General features: G+C 50.9%; 1 protein-coding gene across 1 annotated transcript in view; it reads right to left on the bottom strand.

The window, feature by feature from the left end:
- Window positions 1–23189, bottom strand: part of ZHX2 (zinc fingers and homeoboxes 2) — a 142626-nt gene extending 119437 nt beyond the window's left edge. Inside the window, exon 1 of the mRNA XM_032468011.1 lies at window positions 22344–23189. The gene's annotated coding sequence lies outside the window, so the exon portion shown is untranslated. The remainder of the gene's footprint in view (window positions 1–22343) is intronic.
- Between the last annotated feature and the right edge of the window lie 436 nt (window positions 23190–23625).

Consider the following 23625-nt stretch of genomic DNA (forward strand, 5'->3'; position numbering starts at 1 on the left):
AGGCTTCCCGTCATCGGAAGGGCTGTGTTTTGAGTGCAGCTGGTCAGCCCTCATAGACTTGTAGCTGGAACTTTGTCTCTGGACTTGGGTACGAGTCTCTCTCCACCTACCTTCTTGGTACTGTGACTAAGCCAATCATTTCACCCTCCCCAAGCATCTCAGCTTCCTCATCTCTAAAACGGTGACAGCCTACAACTCTTGTGGGTCTGAATGATATCATGACTGTGTGTGACAGCCGGTTGGAAAGTGTAAGCCTGGCCTAAGTGCTAATTATTGTCACCATGATTCACAGATCAGCATATCTTGGGCCCTGTTTGCAATCCCTGGGGATGGCTTCTTTCTCTCCTCAAGTAACTCTAAGCAGAAACAGTCACGCTTGAAGTCAGGGGACGGAAGATGGGGTCCACCTGGGACTTCTTTTGTAGGGAGGTGTTTGAAGGTCATCTTGCCAAATACGCTCTGAAAGTCCCCGTGTCTGATGGGAAGCTTCGAGAAAGGAGTGTCTCCCCGGCAAGAATGTGGGGGAATAAAAGGCATCTTCCGTCCACTCCCAGCTGCTCACAGGAATGCTTCTGGTGACCCAGATCCTGCGGCTGGCGTGACCTCCTTTGGGTCCAGCCCATCTGTGTGAGCAGAGGGGTTAAGAGCCCAGACTCTGCGGCCAGGCTGCCTGAGCTCTGAGTCCAGCTCAATTCTTCTCTCACGGTGGGACGGTGGGCAAGTTAGCTCCTCTTCCTGTGCTTCAATTTCCTCAGCTATAAAATGAGGATAATGACAGGACCTATCCCCGAGGGTGGCCGTAAGGAATAAAGGAATGAACCTAGGTCAATAGCTTATAACAGGACCAGGCACCCAGGAAGCCATCTGCACCTGCCGGTGGTCACATTACAGTCAATGGCCTTCTGCCCCTCATCCAGCATTTATTAACATGTGTTTTTAACATGTTAGCCATCTTCAGATTTTCCACCTCGAACCCCTTACTAAGAAGGAAACTCTGAATACAGTCTATAAAAATAATGAATCACCATGTTGTACACCCCAAACTAATATAATATTGTAAATCAACTGTACTTCAATGAAAAAAAAAAAAACAAAAGGAAATTCTGTAGTCCACATAGAAAATCTGGCAGCAACACATAGTGTTGAGAGCTCCAGGATCTAGAACTGAATCTTCAAGAGAGGCCCAGTGTCACCTCCTTCAAAGGAACTCCTTTCTGGGGCAGAGGTGTGGGAGAAAGAGTTCTGGACTGAGAATCGGGGGACCCAAGTGCTAGCCCAATGCCGTTTTCCCATTCTGTGGCCTTGGGCAAGTCACTCCTGCTCTTTGCATGTAAATTTTTTCAGTTGTAAAATAAAGAGGGCTTTGGTTACGAACCTCAGTTTATTCTTCTGTAAAAAGGGATAAAAGGAAGAACTAGCATACAAATGCTGTGAGACGTGATCCAAATAACACATCACATATGAAAATGGATGAGGGCCTGACCGTGGCCCAAGCGGCTCTAGGCCCCCTGGTTCCTGTCTCTCCCTCCCACCCGCTCTGCTGCACACATTGCTCTCCTCATTCTGCTTTCACTGCCTTCCCTCCCCCACCCCCACTCCTGCTGAGGGGCTTTGCTCCAGCTCTGTCCCTCCGCCTTGAATGCTCTTTCCCCAGATTGCCCCGTGGCTCACTCCCCTACTGCCTTCGAGTCTTGAATTATTATTTTTTCCCATAGCAACTCTCACTTTCTAGCATAGTACATGATTTCCTTACTTATTACTATTACTGCTTTTTGTCTCTCACCAGACCAAGAGGACCGCATTTTACAGAAGATGAGTAAGTAAACAAACAAACAAACAAGGAAAGCGACCTGCCCAAGGGGACAGGAGGGCTCAGAGTCAGGAGCAGGCATGAAGAGCCACTTGAACTGTCTTGCCAACAAGGCTGGGTGCCTTTGGGCAAATTACTGTACCTCTCTGAGCCTTATTTGTGAAATAAGAGGGCTGAAGCGGGGCCTTAGGTCTGTGGTTCTTTGACAGAGGGGCTATAAGTTCTGCAGCTGAAAGAATGTCTCCCAAGTCAGACTCTGGACTTGAATTTGGGGGCTTCCACTCACCACCTGGGAGGCCTTGGGCAAATTGCTTAATCTCCCCGTGCCTCGGTTTCCTCATATGCAAAACGGGGCTACTAACAGAACCCAGCCTAGAAGGCAGTTACGGGGACTGAATGAGTAAAGCTGTGTAACATCTCAGGACAAGGCCTGGCCCACGGGAGCACACAGCGAATGTCAGCTGTTATTGCTGAGCCTCGGGTGGCCCACCCGGCCTCCGACACCCTGTCAGCCCGACGCGCTGAGTGTCAGCACCACGACCTCGCTCCCGACCACGGCCTGGGGAAGCCCCAGCTTAGCTCCCCTCACAACCCCATTACCTGCTGGGACCCTAACTCAGACACCTGTACATACTGTGTTCCAGGCAGTTTTCAAGAATTTTCTCTAATGCTTATACCCTCACCGCCCCCAGGATGGGAAGCAGTATTGGGCCCATTTCTAAAGACAGGAAAACTGAGGTTTAAAGTCCAACCCCAGTCCCACAATTAGGAAGTAGTTAAGCTGAGGCCCAGCGTTCATGCCCAGTGAAAATGACACAGCATCCCTGACTTCCCCAAGGCACACAGACAGGAGGGGATGATGATCCTGTGAGACAACTACTCCGACAGGAGTAAGAACAGTGAAGTGACCAAAGCCAAGGGCACCTGGGATTGGAGTGTCAGTCAGAGCTGGCTTCCCAGAGGAGGTATTGACCTGACTCATAAAAGAGGGGGAGTTATTCTGGAGGAAGAGGGACCAGAATGCATAAAGGTCCAGGGGGAGGAGAGTGAGAGAGAAGGAGCCTTATCAGGAGCTCTAAGCAGTTCACAACTCCCGGAGCAGAGAACTCGAGGGGAATGATGGGAGGGCAGGTCCTGATGAGGAAAAGCCAAGAACGCTGGGCTGAGGAGTTGGGACTCAGACATTTTGGTGCCGATGCTCATACGAGGGGTGCTCTGGTCGTCTGTCCATGACTGCCAGCTCTGTCAGGACACGTCTTTCTATTTCAAACCTTGAAACCTAGCATGCAGCTCTGTATACAAAAGGTGCTCAATTAATGAGACTGAAAACTGAAAAAAGGGAGTGATAGTGGAGAGGTGTTCCTCTGAGTCTAAGCAGATGCTGCCCGGGCCCCGCCCACGTCCCCCGGCCCTTCCCGCTTGAGTGCACAGTGGCCTCACTTCCAACGGCCGACATCTGTGTTTCCTTGCTTGGGGGGCTCTGTCTGGTTTCAGGCCCACTTTGCTTCCTGAGGGGCAGGCCTGAAGCAGGAGAATCAGGCCCCTCAGGGAGCAGCCCACAGCTGTGGCCGATGGGAGCTGGCGAGTAAGCACCATACCTGTCTCAGCCAGTCCCCGAGGGGGACGTAACACCCCAGTTGCCCACGGTGTCCACTTCCTTGTGCCTGCTCCGTGCCCTGCTGCCTTCTCACCCTAGTCTCACTTCCTGGCTCCCCACCAGAGCTTCCTTCGCTTCTCAAATAAACTACATGCCCCTGGATCTTTGTCTTGGGGTCTGCTTCTCAGGAACCCAGACTAAGACAGCCAGATCCTCAGGCTCATAGAATGAAAGAGCACAGAATGAAGAGACCTCAGGAAGTAACCTTTCAAGGGCAGAAAACAGCCAGAGTCTGTAGCTGGTTAATGGCCGAAGTGGGATTTATCTTACGTGCAAGTTGAGTGCACAAGAGAAGGCAGGGTCCTATGTTCTGGTCTCAGCTCTGGCTGCGACATCATATGCTGCAAAGAACGTGGGCTTTCAGGAGAGGCAGACCTGGGGCTGAATCCAGGCCAGGCCACATGTGGGCAGCTGACCCCTATGGAAAGTTACACGGCACGTCAGTTTGCTCAGCTGGGAAACGGGAGCCACGTCTACTGTGCAGGGCTGTGATGACGGTTCAAGTGTGAAATGCAAGTAAAACACCTCACGGAGAGAAACGAGGTTCTTTTTCAGTGTCTTTTGAGGAACTGCTTATTCGATGTTCTAACTGCTGTCTGCATACCCCGAGTCTAGCAAAGATCTCGTCATTTCATGGGCAACCCTATGTCTCTGCAACTTTGCCTCCCAGGGGACTGAAGGTGCCTACAAGATGGGGGTCACGTGTTATTCAACTCTGCACCCCCAGCATTTAGCACACCTGGCACAGAGCAAGCACTTAATGAATGTCTGTCGAATGAATGATAAAAACAGACCAATCTCTACAAAACATATCTACCAGTGATGATGGGTTTTCTGAGCATCTATTCATTCACGAAATCTCAGTACGGAGTCCTACTATGTGCCAGGCGCTATTCTACGTGCTAACAACACAACCGTGGCCCCAGCAGCCACGTTCCTCCCTCAGGTCGGGGCTCACCCTCCAGCGGGGAGAGAGCGGTGATCCTCAAGTCAGATCGCCTGGCAATCAAACCGAGTATGCACCCAGCTCCTGAGATTCTGATTGAACTATTCTGGGGTGGGGCTGGGCACTGGGGCAATGTGCGCGTGGCTGAACACTAGTGAGATCAAGTGAAAAAAAAAAAAGTAAGATCATTTCAGAGAGTGAAAGGGGCCATGAAGAAAATACAACAGAGAATGTGATTTAGCTTGTGATTCTCAATGAAGGAGCAGGGAGGGATGGGACAATTTTGCCCCCCAGGGGACATAAGGTGATACCTGGAGATATTTTTGTTGTCCCAGCTGGAGGGAGACACTACTGGCACCTGGTGGGTCGAGGCCAGGGAAGCTGCTAAGCATCCTATGATGCACAGGACGGCCCCCGCACAGTGAAAGAGTTATCCATGCCTAAAGGTGTCAGCAGTGGCGAGATAGAGAAATCACCATCGGGAGGGACAGGGAGCAGGGACCACACCAGGGAAGGCCTCCCTGTGGAGTTGACAGCAGGGCTGAGACGTGAATTCCAGCACAAGTCCCTTGGAGGAAGCGACACAGGGCGCTGAGTGTGAGGTGGCCCAGAGCCACTGTCCCAGCCTTGCACAGAAAGATGCCAGATGGTTAAACCGCCGGGTCTGGCTCACACCACCTACCAACCTAAGAGCACTCACACCTCTGCTCCTCTGTCATCTTGGGGTTGTTTGCTGGGCTGGGTGGGGGAAGGGAGAGGGAAATCCGGTGGCTTTTTGCTTGGAGACTTTCACTTTTAAAGTCCCCACAGCCCAGAGTCCCCTCCCCCCTCCCAGGCTCAGAACCGGAAAGGGGGACTGAGAGGGTGTTAATCTGGGCTGCCTATTCGAAATTCTCACACCACCTGTGCGCTCACGGCCTTCTCTTCTCCCAAAGCATCTCCCACCCCCTGGTCCCCAAAGCTCTAATTGGGGGGCAGGGAGATTTCTTTGGAGATATCCTGCCAGCCTCCCGCAGCCCTGTGAGAAGTGATTTCCCAAGAGGAACAGGGATCCACAGAGCCGTAAATAAACAGGGCATTCCAGAGGCGGCGGGCTTGGGAGGGCAGCCCGGCCCCCTTCGCACCCCCCACCCCTCACCGAGATGGCCCATTAACTTTTCCAGCAGGCGCTGGGCCCTGAGAACCTGCCAGACCCCCTCCACCCACCACTGGCAGCCCCTTCTCTTTCCCTTTCTTGCTTCTTCCCTGTAAATCAGTCCCAGGCCCACCGCCCTGGGAGCTGCACAGAGCAGCCTGTTTGCTCAACACCACGTGGGCTTTCCAAGGAAACGTCATACCAGTTCCGTGGGCAATTTTGCTGGAGAGTCTAGTTCCTTTGTACAAGGCTTCCAGAAAGATCTGAGTCAACAGGTTCCTCCGAGGCAGCCAGGGTGGCAGCAGGCCTCTGACAGGCGGCCGGCCCTGCAGAGGCCCTGCCAGCCCGAAGTGGCCGGAGCAAACCCAACACACAGGCCCCAGGAGGAAAAGTGACTCGGAGGCTGAGGCCACCTCCACTTTCCAAGCGGGGACACTGAGGACAGAGAGGGGGCGAATGACCCCCACAAAGTCAGCAGGCAGTGAGTATCTGAGCCGGGGGACCCCAGGCCTCCTGACCCCTGCCTGTGTGTGGAATTTCTTGCAGGCCACATACTCATTCCACAAGAGCGGAAAAGATCCACGTCGACTCATCCAAACAGAAAGAGATTGTCCAGAACTGGCAGCCATCGTCCTGCAAATGTGCATCCGGGGTAGGGGGGGGGCTAGGCAGACGCCGCGGAACATCTCTGCTCTCTTAGTCTCCAGATTTCTCATCTCAACTGACAGCATTCCCCTGTGTCCCCCGAATCCCCAGATATCAGCCCCGTGTCAAAATCCTGTTCCCAAGGAAACTTGTCAGACCCAACGTACAACACTCCACTTCACAAAAAGAGGCATTGTCGGGAGTTTGCAGGAAGAAGTTTCACTTAAGTAATTATTTTACTAAAAACGATAATTTGCCCAGTATGCCCTGAGAGTTTTATTACAGATACCCAGAATGAAGTGGGTGATTTGTAATAAAGAAACACTCTCTGCAAACCCAGGAGTAGGAATTTTCCCCTGGGTTGTTATTTTAAACAAACACCACACAAACATATTGTCTTTTCATTCACCGAGAGCCTTGATTTACAGAGTTGGAGATCTACAACCTGGAGCTTGCAAAACAAACCCTCAGCCTTCATGTCTATTTTCTGCTGTTGAAGTTCTACACAAACACCCAGGCAGCGGCAAACAAAAGACTCAAAAATATTAAACTCCTCAGCTGTGCTGTTTTAGTTCTGTTTGTGTGTGCGCGCACCTGTCTACACATGCTATAACTTCCAGTTGTAGGTTTTTGTTTTGTTTTTGTAAGTCTTTCAGGCAAGCCTCCCACATGGTTTTGAAAGGAGAGGAAGAAAACATGGTCTTTGTTCTTTAGCTCCTGGAGTTTAATTCGATTCTCATCTCCCTGCCCTCCTGGGAAAAGACTGTCTCTTAGGTGCCCACGAGCTATTCTCACAATGAAATCGAGCGTTCACCGTTAACCTGCATTTAGGGTTCCCGATAGCTCATGGTGCAAAGATATTTCATCAGTTGCCAGAACAAATGATCGAGTGCCAAGTCTCCAACAGCTTGCGTCCTGGATAAGGGTCACTGTGGGTCCATTGGTGCTGCCGGCCTCAGGAATTCCACAAATATTTACTGATCACAAGGGGCGGCCACTACAGCTCAAGGGGGCTCCCTCCTCCGCAGCGACATCCAGGACACCAGGACTCCCCTTCCTCCCTCCCACTGCTTTTGTAGAAGCCAAGGGTTGCAGGCCCAGCACCAGCTTCCTCTGGGGCACCTGGCAGAGCAGAAAAGCTCGGGGCCACCATCACCCTGGCTACCACCACAATGTGAACCCAGGACAGAGGAAGAGGGCAGGATGGGATGGGCCTGGGATGAAAGGGACATAATGGTGACTGGCGTCTTCTGTCATCAAGGTCACCTGAACTGCAAGACAGACGGATTCCAGCTGTATCATACCAGCTGGGAAAAACCAAAAGCACTTTCCTTCCCTCAAAAGTAAATCCGAATGCTGTTATTCCTGCAAAGCAAGGAGGAGGGCTGGGAGGAGGCAAGTGGAGAAGACTCTTCCAAAATCTCAGAAAGGAGAAGTTGCCTACATTTCAGGTTCCAGCCAGGTCACCCAGACCGAGAGCTTCTCACAATCAGAAAGACTAGGCACCGGCCGGCCCCCTCCTCAAATGACCAGCATCACTACAAACAAGTCCTCTACCCCGTGGACATAATCAAGTCACACCAGGATTTTCTGGGCACCAAACCCTACGAGGTAATCCACAGCTAAAAGATGTGAAGTTCACCACAATGACATTTAATAGGCTTCCCTGGACTTATATCTCCCCCACCTGCACCCCAAAAGTCTGAAATGATTAGCTTGGTCATAGAACTTGGCATGAAATTCTAATACCGAAAAGCAAACCAGAAAACAGTGAAGCACAAGCAGAAAGCATAGGATTCATAGTAACCATGTGGCGTGTGTCCTTTACCTTCTGTGATGGAGGGAAGGGGGCTGTGGCCTTCACCCGCTCAAAGCCGGGAGCTGGGCGGGGAGACGGGCGTGGCAGCTCTCCTGCCCACGGCACGCTAGGCTGGTGGGAAAGCATATGGCCAAAGACGTTAGGAGCTCAGAGACGTGAAACGCCGTATCCTTAACATTCCCGAAGGTAAGTGTAGAGGAGGGAGGACTTTCTGCATCACTGATGCAGCCAAATCCTTTTAAAGCAGCAGAGGGGCCTTGGGCATCTCACAACCTAGAGAGAGCTTGGGTTTCCCTCCTGTAAAATCTCAGAGGACTGGACCAGGTGATCTCAGAGGTTAACACTGGTTGCCCGACTGTTCTAGACAGGAACTGTGGCAAAGTGGATAACCAACAAACCCCTTGCAGGTTAGTTACGGGATCCAGTGACTGAAGAGAGTTATTATTTTTCCGAGCAGAGCCCAAGGGCCACAGGCAGTGTTTCCAGAGTCAAGATTTAAACACACGACCATTCCTGGGAAGGATGCTGGGATCAAGGTTCTTCAGTTACTTTTCAAGGACATTTGAAAACATCTAAAAAGTGTCGTAGAGAAATAAACAAACCTAGATTGAAGCAGCTCTTATTCACCACTGTAGCATTCCTAGTATTTAGCATGGTGCTCAACACACAGTGGGAGTTGGACCATTTCTTATATGAATAAACAGAGTGTCCAACACCCAGAACACTTCTGATGCGCCCTGGAATGTACAGGTATAGCTGAATCCACAGAACGCTTTCAACTACTTGCCTGAATAGCACTGGTATTTAATCCCCGGACTTTTCTGCATTCCCCCACAGCCTCCCAAACTCACAAACCGAGTGTTGGGTTTAGAATTGGCCAGACCTGCCAGGGTAAACCGAGCTCCACTCCTTCCGAGCTGTGTCCCTTCACTCCTCTGAGCCTCAGTTTCCTCATCTATTATATGCAGATAATCAGGCTTTCCTCAGGACGAAAGGAACAGTCTGAGGGGAGGTGTGTGAAGTAAATAAATTAATCCAGTGCTGAGAATCCACCTGGCACAGGCACGCTCGCTCATGGTGAATACCAGCCATCAGAGTTACTCCTTTGCTCAGTATCATTCGTGTTTGGCAGTAATTAGGGGCTCATTAAATTATTTTAATTTCCTTTATGTCAGACTGGTTGCTCAAGGCAGAACCAAATTGTAATGGGACTCAACAAAATGCAAGGAAGGTAAGTATGCTGCAAAAAAACGAACTTTAATATTTGGTGGTCTTTTAGCTCATCAGGACCACTCCCCCCCATACCAGTGGGTGGGACAATTGAACACTGTCCCTAGTGCTAGAAGTGGCACTGAACAATGTGGCAGGAGGCACTGGGCTCAGTGGTAAGAAGCCCTGTTCAGCTCTTGGCTTGGCCATTGGTCCTCTTCACTCCCTGAGACTCAGCAAGGCTGAGAAGCAGCACCGCCAGCCAGTCCAGGACTTCACTGGAGAGAGAGACAGCCTACTCGCCAAACAGCCACGTGCTCCCCTGTGTTTTTCCAGGCTCCTTGCAATTAGGCAGGGTCGTGTGAGCAGAAGTGACATGTTTAAGGAAAGTATATATGACTCTTTAATTTTTTTCCCCCTCTCTAGCAGCCTGAAAGCCAACTGTTTGAAATGATGTGACTGAAAAACTTAAGTCTGCCTGGATCCCTGTGTCACAGCTACCTTAAAGAGCTCTTGTCCCTCAGTGCACTTCATGAGAGTAAAAAACAAGCCTTGCTTGGTTAAGCCACTAGGATTTCAGGGTTTATTTGTCACTGCATCATAGCTTAGCCTAACCTGACTACTCACACATCTTATTCAGTGCCTCCAGAGGGTTCATGCATGTTTGTCACAGAATGGCCAGTTATTACCTATTACTTAAAACATGCACACATACACACATGACTGAAACATCAATGACTATTTATTGTGCAATGATCCAATAAGATTAAGATTTAGTAAATTGGCCATCTCTCTTGTGACAAGTTTTTTTTCCCCTTCCTTCCCCAGAGGGAAACAACTTGGTGACAAAACTGTAAGAGGACAAATATCTTGAGAATGAGAAGCTGTATTAGTGCCAGGAAGCGCCTTCTAAGGGAAGGAGAAAAGATGCTCCTGTCACTCATTCGAGCCGCACAGCTTTTTATAAGCAAAATAGTAAACTCTGGAAGGAAACGCAGGGCCAACGTCTCTGCGTCCCACTCACTAAGGCACTTAACATAGAGTCTTAATAATTTTTAACTGTGGTGTGGCAAGTAGCTAGGTTCTGATTGTCACTCAGGCTTGGCTTTAAATCAAGTTAATTTCATAAAGCCTCAATTTCCTCGTATGTAGAATGAAAATTTCTACCAAGCGGGGCTATTGGGAGAATGAAATAAAATAAGGTGGCATATACAACACGCTTGGTTCAATGGCTGGCATACAGCAGGCATTCAATCAATTTGTGTCTTCCTTTCCTTCCACATTTAGAGTTTGGTCTCCAGTCCAGACTCAGTCAAAAAACAATTTTACTATGGGAAGTGGCAGAAAGAGCCTACAGGGCTGCCTGTGCACCCGAAGGTGGACGGAGGATACCAACAAGGAAACACAGGCTGCAGCCAAGTCAGAGGGAGGAAGTGGACCCAGGCTGCACACACAGGCCAGCTGTCCAGATGAGGTGGCGGGGCTGAGTCAGGGAGGCAGGCGGATCGGCTGAATTTGGCCAAGAGGCCCCAAACCTGGGACAAAGGCAGTGTGGGACGGAAGCCTCCAGGACGGCTTCCTGTGACGAAATGGTCCAGTGACTGTCCTTCCAGGCAGTGGCAAGGACCAGCCACCAGGGGCAGCATCGGGCAGCAACCCCTGTTTTACTACCTCGTGCTGACTCAGAACACAGGCTCCCAAACAGCCTCTCAGGAAAGAATCATTTACTCATTTATAGAGCCATCCAGTCCACTTGAGAGCTGTTCATTTGGAACCTGCTCAGGTGAGCCAGCCCTGGGCTGGTGCTGGGGCCACAGAGACAAAGAGGAAACTCTCCCTTGGGATGGAGGGGTGGTTCATAGTTTTTCAGGGAGACAGAGGTGCAGACAGATCAAAATGCACGTGCTAAGATTTCTGAGGGGTTACTTCCATACTAGCCTGCAGGTGGAGAAAACAAGTAGCTCCCTAGCAGGAGTGAGTAGATTTTGCTAAGTTTAGGGGGGTGAGTCTTTCCAGGGAGAAGGACCTACATGTGGAAAAGGAAAGAACAGGGAGGGAGGATGGCACCTTTGGGGTTTCAGGGTCAGTCTTGAGTGGGTCACCTGGCAGAGAGGGAAATGCTTACGGCAAAATATGCCTGGTAGGCAGAGGTCGGCTCTCAAAGAGCCACCATGCCAAGATCAGGGATTTGGACTTGATCCTATAGGTTAGAAGTTACAAAGCAGCAATCCTTGGAACAGACAGGAAAGCCCACTGAAAATTTTTTATTTTGAGTGTCCTTGGACTGAACACTTTCTCCTCTGACCCACTCCTCACCACTTCCTTCCATCCTACACTTGACCCCTTTACTTGTTTCTGCCACCTGCAAAGCCCCTAAAAACATTTGGGTTTTTGACTCCTGGGCAACTCGGACCAGGGGAGGTTTTGGGGAGATTAGTGAAACAGGATCAGATTTTGTGTTTCAGAACCAAAACAATGGCGTGGAGGCAGAGAGAGAATGGGGACAGATCCCACGACATGTATTCCTCCCAATAATGCTTCCTCATTTCCTCTTATTGAAAACACCAGATGCAAAAAAATCAATTCGGGAAGAGTTTCTGTTCACTTTTGGGTCGTCAGGCCCAGCAGGATGTCCCCTTCCTATTTCAACACACACAGATTCTCTCTGATTTGATTCTATTTATCAATGAAACACTATTTATTGAGCAAACTCTCAGCCAGAGCTAGGAGTTCAGGTGGCAGGGGCTGGAGAGGGTGGGGAACATGTAAAGCCCCCGTGTGGGACCACTGGTGGACAGTACAAGAAAGCAGGATTCCGAGACACGTGGCGACCCTACAGCACGGACTGCCCATACTCGGCGTGCCAGCAGGTGTGTGCCAGGCATGGCGTGTGCACAGGGCTGGGGAGGGCACCAGCCAGGCGGTTTGAATGCCTTTGGTCCTGTGGTTCTTCTGGCAAGTGCCTTCCCCGAGGCAGGGCCACTGAGCTTCAGTTATTAAGAGAGATGAGTCCATGTAAGCCATGTGCAGAATCTACATGGCCTCTGACCAACCCGAGCAAGAAGGCTGCATAGGGATAAATTGGGAGTTCGAGATTTGCAGACTACTATATATAAAATAGATAAACAAGGTCCTACTATATAGCACAGGGAACTGTATTCAATAGCTTGTAATAACCTATAATGAAAGAGAATATAAAAAATAATATACACATATGTGTGTATATAACTGAATCACCATGCTGTACACCAGAGACTAACACAACGCTGTGAACTGAATATACTTCGGTGAAAAAAAAAGAAAGAGAAGGCTCCTATCAACTCTATCATTTTTGTAACTGAAACATCTTTTATATCTAGAAATCTTGGAGTGATTTCCCAAATCTCCTACCAGGATCAATGAGTGCACCCCTCCCAACTCTGAAAGACCAGGAAACTGATATGATTACAACCCCGGCCACCAACAGGGCCCCTTCACACCGCTGGGGAAAACCAGAGGATTGCCAGTTCAGTGGGAGGGCCTCAAGGCCATCCCTTCCCTGGCTCGCCCTGGCCCTATCCACCAGGCATTTTCTCGGTCGGAGCACAGGAAGTGCATGCTGGCTTGGAGGTGACGGAGCCAGACCCGGAGTGCCCACAGCCCTGCCAAGGAAACCGTGAGCTAAAGTGGAGCCAGTGCTGGGCTCTGTGAACGGACCCACCACTCCCAGGACAGGCTCAGCAGGCCTGAGCAGGGTGTGGATGGCCAGTTTCCTTCATCCCAGGATACTTCTGGTCGCTGGGTGATGGCTCTTCGTGGGGTGGGGATGAGGCTCCCAGTCACAGGTCCAGAGCCTCAGGACATCCCTCAAACTGCAGTGACTCCGAGACAGCCTCACCACACACAGGTCAGAGATGTGTTCATACCACACAGTGGTGCCGGGGAGCACGTCCAGGGCATTGCCTGAGTGCCAGGCCCTGTGCTCAGTTTCCTCATCTGTAAAATGGGGCTTATGACAACACTAAGGGTTGGTAACGATATGCAGAAACCAGAATCCTCATCCGCTATGGGAAAGAAGCACACGAAAGATCACATGTGATTCCTTCTCTAGGAAATGTCCAGAAAAGGCAAATCTATAAAGACAGAAAGTAGATCAGTGGTTGCCTAGGGCTGGGGGGAGAGTGATGGGTAACAGGCACGGGGTCTCTTCTCCAGGTGACGGAAATGTTGTGAACTTGGACTGCAGTGATGAACGCACACCTCTGTACATACGCTAAAAAAATCAATTAATTGTACACTTTCAATGGGTGAATTTTAAAGTGTACATGACTTCTCAAGATATGTTTTTAAATGGGACTAAAGCTAATATCGATGCCACAGAGACACACAGGGCCTGGCACAGAGCGCCTAGGACTTCTTATTGTGCTCAACTAACTATCTATTGCTCAAGTGAAAGTTGCCTAAAGTGCGTCAAAGTTCCTTTATTTTTATGGAGACCTTTGGGAAACTACACTGGGCCACCACCGGAGCTTCTGTGTCCCTTAGTGACCTACCCCGGCCCACACAGGACTCCCAGTTAGCGACTTCTGGCCCCAGCATGGCTGCCTGATGCGGGTAAAACTACTCCAGTCTTGGGTGGCACAGACCTGCGCTGGAGTTATGGCTCTGCCCTTCCCACTAATGCTCAGCAGGGTTGCCGTACAAATGCCCTGGGCTATGGGTGCGTGGAGCCTACACTCAGTTGACATTCAATACATTGGGGGGAAGAAGCCCTCATGCATGAGAAGACCCTGTGTTGAGACCCGAATGCACGCCCATCCTTGCGTTATCCTCAGCGCAGGCTGGTAGCTCGGCCCCTGGCTCTGATCAGTGGTGGTCGGGCCCCCGCCCCATCTCTGGAGCTGCAGGTGGACCGAGGGCAGGAGAGGCTGCACGTGCCTGGGCCTTAGGAGCACCAGGTGTGTTGTAGGACTGCCTGCCTGGCTTCCAGAACCCTTAGCCCAAGGACTTCCCTGCTCCGTGCTTTTTCAGCTGTTAAATGGGGACTAACAGAGTCCTCGAATCTTCTATGAGTGACCTGAGCTAACCCCCAAAAAGCACTCCGCCGTGTGCCTGGGACGTCAGGAAGCAGTTGCTGCTAAGTGGCAAGTGACCGTGAACTTCCTGAGGGCAGGGCAGTTGTTTTCTTCCTCGGGCAGGTGCCCGGGGAGTGTCTGCTGATTGGACAGAGGAAAAGAACGGGGGAGGGGAGGAACTGTGATGGAGCTGGCTGGTCCGGGGAGTCCTAAGGAAACAGGGCCTTAAGTCAGACAATATAGAAGAGGAGAACTCACACGCTGCTATGACTGTGTAACCTTGAGCAAATTCCCTTATTTCTCTGAGCCTCAGTTTCCCTAAGCTGGAGTAGGTGATCCTTAAAAGTTCCTTCCAGCTAGAACACATCCTTGGTCCCACTAATGCACCATGTTGCTATTATTCTCATCCTCCAACGTCCCCCTTCGGGGGTACCAGAGGGCCTCAGACGTTCTACCCGGACACCCACAAATCCCACTTCTAAAAGTGCCAAAACCAGGCCATGTCCGACTTCACAGTGTCAACTCCAGCCCTCCATCTTTGGCAGGTCTCAGCCACCAGTGATCCAAACCGTTTCTACGCTGGGGCTCTGTGCACCCATGAGCCTTTGCTCTTGGCATGTGAAGTCTTCCAGCTCTTCTGAGCTGCGTGGCTCTGGCAGAATTCACCGCATGCTCAGAATCAATTCGGTAAAGTTCCAGACCATTCTACAGGATAACGAAACCACGGCGCTCTCTGTTAGGGCAGGTTAGATGCGGGCCTGTACACTTCTCTGCTCCTGCCTGAAGCCACCATCTCCCTTTCCCTAAATTTCTTGGCCAGAGAGAAATTTTTTTCCAGCTTCTAACTGTCAGTCCATATCTCCCCTCCTTTAGCCCCTGTTATCCTGGCCTCTCCCTACCCACTCTGGGCCGCCACCCACCTCAAACAACTTGGCCGTGACATCCAGCTCTGACCTGGTTGCGTGCAAATATTTTAAAGGTGCTGTTTCCAAAAAGACAAGGGTGCAAAGGAAAATAATTTCTAAAAGTCCTCCTGCACAGGCCGGGGAGATCCCATGGGGGCTCCGAGTGTACACGGGGGCTGGGGGAGCCTGAAATGGCTTTTTCGTTAGAGCAATTTAGCCCAGTCTTGTATTTTAAGAACAGCGGGAAAGTAATGTCAGCTGAAAGGAGTTTTCTGTGTGCTATTTAACTAAATGGTCCTGCAGCTGGAGAGAACCATAGGCAGACGTGTTATGATTCATGGGCTCCCAATTACAATGATCCTCTTTTATTGTATAAAAACAGCAACCCAGCCATTCTCCACCCTCCCAACGCCTGCTCCCTCCAGCTCCCTCCAGCTCCTGCCCCCATTGGCTGGCAAGGCTGCTCAGCATCCTGAAAGTAGCACCCAGATTCTCCTCCGTCTCCAACTTGCAGCTTGCAGCCCACTGGGATTCCTTTTCTCACCAGAGCCAGGGAGGAGAGGGTGGAGGGGGTGCCGTGCCCCCTGGAGAATGTTCTGTTAGAGACACTGGTAGACTGTGGAATTGGCTTGGGGGTGTGGTTTGGGGAGCTAAGGATGACAGGCGCAGACTCGGAATTCTCTTCTGTTTTGACTAAACTCACATATACATACACTCATGCGTGTACTCCGTTAGCAGAAAGGCCATCAGAGTGTCCAGAAGAGCGTCCTAAAACTGCCCCTTGCCCCCCATCTCATTCCAGGCTGTGGTGGAGCTGGCTTCCAGAAGACTTCAGAAAGACCTGGGGATGACTACAAGTATCAGCTGTAGACTCAGTGCGACCCGAATTCGGAGCTTGGCCACCTTCTCTCTGTGACCATGAGCTAGCACCTAACCGCTCTGAGCTTTGGTTTCCTGTCTTTAAAATGGGGCTGTGTCACCACTCTCAATGCACCCTTGAGGGTCACACTGAGTGACACAGGGAAGAGAAAGTGTGGAGCAGAGTGATGGGCACATAGTAGGTGCTCAGTTTGCAGGGAGTTGGTGACGCAGTGTGTCTGTGGTATGTCTGGGTGTGCAGGGAGCTTCGCATTCATTCAGTCTCACCAGCCAGGGTGGACAAAGTCAGGGTGGCTGAGGCAGGGGATGGCTGTGGGGGGCACAAATGTCAGCCCCGCTGGGAAGTGTTTTTCTAGTCTTTCTGCAACACTGATTTCAACTGTCCCGTTGGCACAGCCCCCGCCTACATGCATGCAGCCTCCTCAATGTAGATTCTGGTCCTTCCTTGGTTTTCTGCAGATGTTTTGGAGTCCAGAAGCCGCAGCTGCAGGCATCCAACCAGCCCAGAAAATCTCATTCATCTTTTCTCTCTACCCTTCTTGACAGCAGGCTCCTTCTCTCCCCCACAGAGGCTGCCCTGCGCCCCTGACTGGGAGGATTCCCTCCTAAAGAAAAAGCTAATTCCATTTGGCCACCCTCTGAGGCCCCAGGGATACAGGAATCCACTTCCTGCACTGAGCCTGACTGCAGATGGTTCCCAGGGTTTTGCTGGTTTCCCCCTGCCAGGTGAACCCAGCGTGGATTTAAACCCAGGAAAGCAAACCAGCGTGTGCTTCCCCCTTTCCATGCCAAACAAAGCCTCTGCACCCCTGAAGTACAGCCCAGACCTCTCACACCAAAGTGAGTGAACGCCTGGGTCACACTCCTTATTATCGATCCCCCGTGAATCAACATCGCAAGCACTTATTCACTGCAGATTTCATGTGGTAAATACTGTTGCAGTGAAACACTGCATAATTAGATTTAATCTCCACTAAGTGTTTCTAGTACTAGGGGACCACAGTGGAGCAGAAAGAGGAAGAAAGTGTGTGAACTGTGGCTTTTAACAGGTAAACTGTTCATCAGGGGGGTAAAGAGAGGTGTCAGCAAGAAGAGTGATTCTGGCTCTGGTTCCTTTTGATTCCATTTTAAAGTCTGATGGAAAGTGATGGACCGTTGTCAAGACTGCTTTTCTCCTTGGGTGTGTGCTATACACACACGTACACACACACACAAACACACACACACCATTGCCAATCAACCCCTCTTAAGTGCATGACTTTAAGCATAGGAACAGGAAATAGATTGTGGGTACATGTTCTTAAAATCACAACCTGTTCGATGTAGGTGGGGGCCTTAGAGAACGGTGGGGGAGGGGAATCGGGAGGACTTTTTTTTTCGTTACAGACGAAACTACCTTGTCAATACTAAAAACAATGTCAACTTTACCATCTATCACAGGGGTATGTGAATAGCTGAGCATCCTTGGAGAACTGCGCTATCCGGACTTGACCATGACACAGCACGTTACAGTACCTGAACACTGCACCAGGGTACCACTGAGACATTTTGGAAGAGCCTTCCATGCCAGTAGTTGCTTAGACTTGCCACAGACGAGTGTGTATGAGAGGAGGGAGGAGAATTGCAGTGAGATGGGGCCAGTGGGGTTCTTGAAATCTTTGACAGTAATCCATGCATGTTAATTATGGGGCACCTCAAGGATACAATAAAGTCACCTCCTAGAGGTCTTGGCAGTGATAATGATGGTGGAGGTGATGATGGTGATAACAGGTAACGTTTACTGAGCACAGTCCACGTGTTAGGTGCTGTGTTAAGCCCTTTTATACATTTCTTCTTAAGCTTTACAACAACCCATACAGCAGCTACTGGAATAATCTCCATTTTAGAGATGAGGAGACTGAGGTTTAAAGTTGTAAAGCTATTAACTGAGCAGAGAATCAGGGATGCCAGTCCTTGCTAGAGGGATCCAGTGTGGGGAACCTGACAGGAGGCCCTCTGAGAGCATCTCCTCCATGAAAAGCACAGGTGAAGGGTCATGACCAAAGTTATTCTGCTGATGAGTGGTGAGGTTGCAGGTGGGACCTGGGGAGCCCGAGAGTCAGGAGAAAGGCAAGTGTAGTGTTTGTGGAGTAAACTGGTACCCCTTCTAGTGTTTTCAGTCCCACTCACGGAATTATTGCAAAAGGAGAGCTAGTTACTTCCTGGAAGCGGCTGACTAACATCAGGTTAATTTTGGATTCCTACTTGCAGGACCCAGAAGAAAATCTCCCCACATCCCTCACTTTCTTAGTGTGCTACCTTCTTTTTGCCCTAAGGCAAAACCGGTCCCCTGCTCTGAAACTTTCCAGAACTCATTTTAGTTCAAATAAGAGCCAAGCTGATTTGTCTCCATAAGGCAGAATGCTGTCAGTCTTAACCTTCCTAAAACACCTGACATTCCCTCCTCAGAAGCCTGCCGTGTCTCCCCAGTACCTACAGATCAAAAGCCAACCTCCTCCACGTCCAGCCCCAGGTCTGACGTTATCCCTGGGCGCAACCTTCCCTGCATCCTCCTCTCCGCCTCCCCAGAAGACATGTGGCTCCCAGGACTCAGTTTTAAATTCATCAGGAAAACCTTCTTCTTCTCATCTTAGGCCACAAATACTATCAGCCAACTCAACAACCGTACGTCCATTCACCCCTTCTGCCTTACCAGTTGAACCCCAATTTGTTGATGGTAGCAATGTGCCTAACTAAAAACACGTGATTGCCCCTCTGTGGTAGGTTTGGGGGGCCACTTGGTTCTGGTCAAACTAAGGACAGAAGTCCCTGAGAGGGGTGTTCCTTTCCAAATGTAACAATAAAGCCACAATAGGGAAATGCTCTTTGTTCCTCATTCATCCTACTTTCCCTTTCCCGGAATGTAGATTTGAGGCCTGGAGATACAGCAGCCACCTTCCCACCATGAGACGATAGACGTGGGTCCAAAGGCCTACACTCAAAGGGTGGCAGAGTAGAAAGACAGAGCCTGGGTCCCCAGTGGTACAGCTGAGGCATCATCCCACCCACTTTCTTGTTGTCTGACACAAATAAGCCCCCATCTGGCTAAGTCAGCAGTGGGCAAGATATCCAACACATCTCTAGACATTGTTCCTCCTCATTTATGGTCAGTTATGATACTAGTCCCTCTAGGAAATCCTCCACGGGTCCCTCAGAGCAAAAGAACTATGCCCTTTGTTGTGTTTTCATAGCAGTTACTTCTCTCAGTTATGCATCTATTTAATCCTGCTTGATTTGGCCTGCTGGTCTGCTCAAATTCCTAGTCCCGCTAACAGCTCCATAGTGCCTGGAGCAGTGCTTTGCATCAAGGTTAGATAGACGCTCTATCTCACCAGCATCCCCCTAATTTCTGGAGCCATGCACTGGCATGTGGAGTGTGTATGTTCTGAGGTCTGGCACTCTGCTTGCTAGCTGTTCGGTCCTGGGCAAGTTAGAGAACCTCTCTGTGCCTCTAAAAGTGCTTATGACTGCAGGCTTTTATTAGCATAATGACTATTATAGTTGTGGAATGAACAAGTGCATCAAAACGTAGTTGCTAAATGAACGAAGGGATGAAACCCAGAAAAATTCCTATGAGTTCAAGCCACTGGACAGTGGTCACTGTTCCCTCTTCTGCTTGCACCTGACCTTTAGTTTCATTCTAACTACAACTTCCCGTACCCAGGGAGCTGCTATACTGGGGTGTTTAAGGCTATGATGTAAAGGCTTGGCTTCAAACAGAGAGTTTAATTTTTACTGTAACGCTTTGGGCCAGTTTTTTCACCTCTCTGAGCCTCAGTTTCTTCCACTGTAAACTTGGGATAATCACATTATTTATCTCATAGGGTTATGCAAGAATTAAAGCATTAAAGCGTGATAAAGCATGTAAACTATACAGCATTATGCCCGGCCTACAGAAACAGTAAGTATTTGCGACTGTTATCAAACATTGCCATTATTTTTTTTGTCAAATGCACGGCATCCCACTGAATCACGTGGTCCTGATGTGGATGGGACATTTGGGGTGGGGATGCCTTTCGGCATGTTAAGATACACTGTGTTTACATTGGGAGAATACTTCTCTTGAGTGCCAACAAACATTTGTGTCATTTTGACTTTTTCCTTTAAATGGGGATTAGTTAATATAGCCGATTTAGCCAAAAACCTTGGCCTCTAAATTTTTTTTTCCCTTAAAAGCTGTTAACTTCCAGTGGATTGTTTGGATCCTTAGTTGACACTAAACCTGGACAGAAGGTATGCATGCACACGAGGACAATCACAGAGCAGAGGGTTTAACAGCAGCTCTGTTCACACAGATCCTTGGTCCACTTATTGTCAGTGACACGTTTCAATCTTACTTCTAGATTTTCCCCCTTTGGCCTTAAAAGAAGATGTTTATGCAGCTTTATATAACTTTCCCTTTAAACTGAAATCAAACCTTTATGTTAGTCCCATTCAAGCACTTGATTGCTCCATTAATTTATTTGTACTATTAAACATGCCATTTTACAAGATATTCATTCCACTTGGTTGTCATCCAAATGCTTTTTGACATTACTGCCCTGGGACTGAACTGCCTTAACTCTGTCCTCATACAGAGAAAATCACCTTTTGACTGAAATCATGAAGAGCTCTCAGAATCTCACCCCATCACTTCAACAAGCATTAATTTCTGCTTTACATTAAGGAGTGAGAGTGTTATGTGTGAGTGTGTGTGCACGTGTGTGCTTTAAGAGGGTAATGGTGGGAGGTCTGAGCGACCGAAGGGATGAAGGGGAGAGATACCTGCCCCCCTTCCTGCCGGATGGGGCCTGCCTCAGACTTAGGGAGCTGCAAACTTGGAGACAGAAGGCGATCATCAGAGCGCAGGTAGGGCAGCTAAAGGGCCTGAAAGGATTTGGTGATCCCTAGGGCTCAAGCTGCGCAGCGACACTTTCAAAGGGAGGGGTCCGGGGAAAGTCATTATTCCCCCACTTTCCTCCTCCCCACCTCCCAAACAAAAGGCCATCGCGGAAATAGCTGAAGGCGGAGACCCCACTGGCTTTGAAGCAGATCAATCAGGTGGAAGCCTGAGCAAATCACAACTTGGCCTCCCTGTCAAGTTTTCTCCCCAGCCTAACACACCACCCTTCTCCGCCGCCGCCGCCGCCGCCTCCCGAGCTCCGCACAGAGACGAGGCCAAAGGGACCGTCCTGGGATGCTCACTGGTTTCCAACTTTCCGCTCATCCCCGTCTCCGCAGCCTCCTGCAAAGTGGCTAGGAAAAGGGCAAGTTTGCAAAAGCAATGATACCAGGTCCTGGGGAAGCCACAAAGAAGCCGCAACACCAACAAAGATGAACCTCTCGTGGGGCAGACGAAAAGGGCCAGCTGCTGTTCCGGGGCGCGATCGTGGGCTTGGGCGAGCAGAGGCGGGCTGCGGGCGTGGGCCCGCGGGCGGCGCACAGCGGGGCCCGGGGGCCTCCACCGTCCCCCCACCGCCCCTCTCCACGCGGGCTCCCCGACACCTGAGCGGGGCGTGGGGACAGCGCCGCGCTCCGGCCCGGCCCGCGGCAGGTAGCTCGGGCGGCTGCCTGCCCGCGCCGCGCGCCCGCTGCCTGCAGCCACCGGGAGCGCCGAGAGGAGAGGCAGCCTCAACCCACGGCGTCATGCTTCCTGCCACCACATTACGGCGAATCGTCACCAGGAGAGGGGAGAAGAGGGGAGAGCGGGGGAGGGAGGGGAGCACACACACGCAGCCCCCCGCCTGCCAAAACCCGCGGCGCCGGGGCCACGTCCCGGGAGAGTCCCCGCGGGACCGGCCCAGTTCGCACAAAGCGCCGCAGTTTGGCCAAGAAGGGAGGGAGCCGGCCACGAAATAAATAAATAAAAACAGAGTCGGGTCTACGTAACGCCCTGTCGAAAGCGGACGCCATATTTTTTTGTGGCTTATGTCGACATAGGGAAACGTAGACATGTTTTTCCTCCTCCTCCTCTTCCTCGGTCTGCCTCCCATTTATCCAAACTTATAATCAAAACTCTTAAAAAAAAAAACTCCCCCCCTCTGGATCCTCCGATTTCCTCCCACCCACAAAAAGAGCCCGCACCCCCCCCTTCCGCACCCCCCTTCCAATCACAAACCCGGCCAAGTCCCATTAACAACACATTTTTGGGAGCCGTGGCGGCGGCGGTGGGAAAGTTAGGCTGGAGTGGCCGGTGCCCGATGTGCGGGGCTCGGGGCGGGCGGCGCCGGGCTGGGGGTGCTCCGCGCCGGGGCGAAGTTTCTTACCTGCGCCGGGGCTGGGAACGCGGGGGCCCGGGCTGGGAACGCGGAGACGCGGCACGGGCGTTCCAAAATGGAACTCTGCTGGCTCCCCCCACCCACTCCCCACTCCCCACCGGGCGCCCGGCTCGGGCTCCGTGGGAAAAAGGGGGAAAGCCAGCCTGCCAGACAGACAGACAGAAGAAGCCCCCGTACGGAGAACAGTGGCCAAAATTTTTAAAAGAAAAAAAAAAAAAAAAGGAAAAAAAAAGGGGAAAAAAATGTCTCGATCAGTGGGGAATCTACGCCAAAACCCACATGATCTGTAACGTCAGCATGCGTATTTGCATACGATACCACCACCCGAGCTGCCACCCGGGCTCGGGTTCCGCAGAAAGTTACAAAGTGAAATTCAGCCCCCTCCGGAGACGCCGGCGAAATGTCATTTTCAGGCGGGAGCTAGGGGGGAGGCTAGCCCTAAAGGCTCTGGTTACTAGCCAAGGTGGGGGGGAGGGGGCAGTAAATTAACTTAAAAGTCTGAGCCCAGTAACGGACTCAGTGGAATTTCTGCGAGGGGAGGAGGGGGAGGCGCGAGCGAGATCATTGAATATTAAGCACGACCCGGCGCGGCAGCCGCGGCCGAACCCTGTCGGTGCAATACCCATTTTCTTTATGAAAAGTTCAAGGTGTCACTGATGAGCTCGACAAACTGTTGATCCTGACCACGTGGAGTGGCTGACGGAGGGACAGCGGGACGCGGCTGATCGCTGTGAGCCGGCGGCACCCAGGACCCGGCGTCCCCTCCGCAGCGCGAGGGGCAGCGCGCGGGTGGGGCCGCCGCGCGCCCAGGGCGCTGCCTGCGCTTTCTCCCGCCTTCGGACTCAGAGAAATAATAACAACTAAAAAAAAAAAAAAAAAAAAAGAATTTTTAAGCGAGGCACATTTAACTCCTGGAATAGTAATGAGAGGGCTTGGGGTAGGGAGGGTAAGAAAGAGCCCCTACTTATATAACGACTCAAAATTTGATGACTTTTGCTGGAAGAGATTCTGAGATTTCCGCTTGCGCCAGGTCTGAGGTTGGCGAAACAGCCTCAAACTTTTTTTCCTAAGAGCCAATAAACAAACAGACGCCCCGGGAGCTGACTTCAACTCTTGCCGGGCCGGCGTTCGCTGGGAATCTCAGACTTGGAGAAATGCACACTCCTGCGGCGCTCGCAGGGAAGTCCCTCGGAAGCGAGGCGGGTCGCTTTCGGAATTGGGACTCAGCTGTTCCTGGCGGGAGGGAACCCCTAACCGCCGCCACCCCCTT

Source organism: Camelus ferus, chromosome 25 (assembly GCF_009834535.1).
Source record: "Camelus ferus isolate YT-003-E chromosome 25, BCGSAC_Cfer_1.0, whole genome shotgun sequence".
Lineage (NCBI taxonomy): Eukaryota > Metazoa > Chordata > Mammalia > Artiodactyla > Camelidae > Camelus > Camelus ferus.